Source organism: Dipodomys ordii, unplaced genomic scaffold (genome assembly GCF_000151885.1).
Source record: "Dipodomys ordii isolate 6190 unplaced genomic scaffold, Dord_2.0 Scaffold79, whole genome shotgun sequence".
NCBI lineage: Eukaryota > Metazoa > Chordata > Mammalia > Rodentia > Heteromyidae > Dipodomys > Dipodomys ordii.
The window spans coordinates 3,091,537-3,092,720 of record NW_012267295.1 but is presented as its reverse complement, the minus strand read 5'-3'; positions in this window follow the sequence as shown (position 1 = coordinate 3,092,720).

Below are 1,184 nucleotides of genomic sequence, written 5' to 3'. Positions count from 1 at the left end.
CTGGACTCCCATCTGCTGTGTTAATACCCGTCCAGAGGTGGCACAGAGGTCCAACCCTGCGGAGCCTGAGGTTGCTCTTTTTGGCTGGGGGGTTGTTGCAGGTGCTGTCCGGGAGCCGGAGTCTGAAACGCCCCGTAAATTTTTGGGCCCTGGGGACGAGGGCCCTTTTTCCCGTTTTTTGGCTCTTGTTTTGAATCAGTGTTTGGAATAATTTGGGGGATAAGATGTCCATTGATGTCTCTAACTGACCGGCATTCGTTAGCCCAATGTTTCCCCTTTTTACAACGAGGACACACTCCTGGAGTCCTTGGCGGCCTGGGCGTGTTTTGTACCGGACCACCATTTTGTGGGCACTGCCGTTTAAAATGTCCCAACTGACCACACCGAAAACATCCTTTTTTTTTATTATTTTTTGCGGCCCCGGCAGCCGACAAGACAGCAGCCGCCAGCCCCGCATTGGTCAGGGGGCCACCTACTTTTCTGCAGGCTTTTAGCCACGTGTCCAAGCTTTGGGTCCTTACTGGAGTAATTGTCCTTTGACACTCTTTTGTGCTTTGTTCAAAGATGATCTGTTGTACAAAAGGCATGGCAGTCTCCAGGCTCCCCAATACTCGCTCTGCAGTCTCTATCATGCGAGCAACAAAGTCAGAAAATGGCTCGTTGGGCGCCTGAATGATCTTTGTCAAGTTGCCAGTCGTCTCTCCCTTATTTGGCAAGCGCTCTACCACTGAGCCACCTTCCCAGCCCTCTCCCTTATTTGGGAGGGCCCGCCAAGACTGGTAAAAGATCTCGTTTACCTGGCGGTATACTTCAAAGGGATATCCTGTCTGGTCTACCGTGTAGGGTCCCTGCCCGAGAAGCATGTCCACCGTCCACTCCGGGTACCCATCATGGACATTTTGTCTATATTGGACTTGAGCTTTATCTTGTACAATTGACCGAAAATCAAGGAACTGCCCGTGATTAAGGCAAGTACGGGCCACTTCAAACCAATCCATAGGTGTCATAGCATTAATAGTTAGCCTTCGAAGCAAGGCAGTGGTATAATTGGCCGTCACCCCATAAGTCCTGACTGCCTCAACTAAATCTTTTAACTGGGAGTAGGAAACCGGCTCAAGAATTCTCTCATTGGTAATGGGATTCTCAAAGACTGGGAAAGCGGCTGCTAACCGCGACCAGGTGCT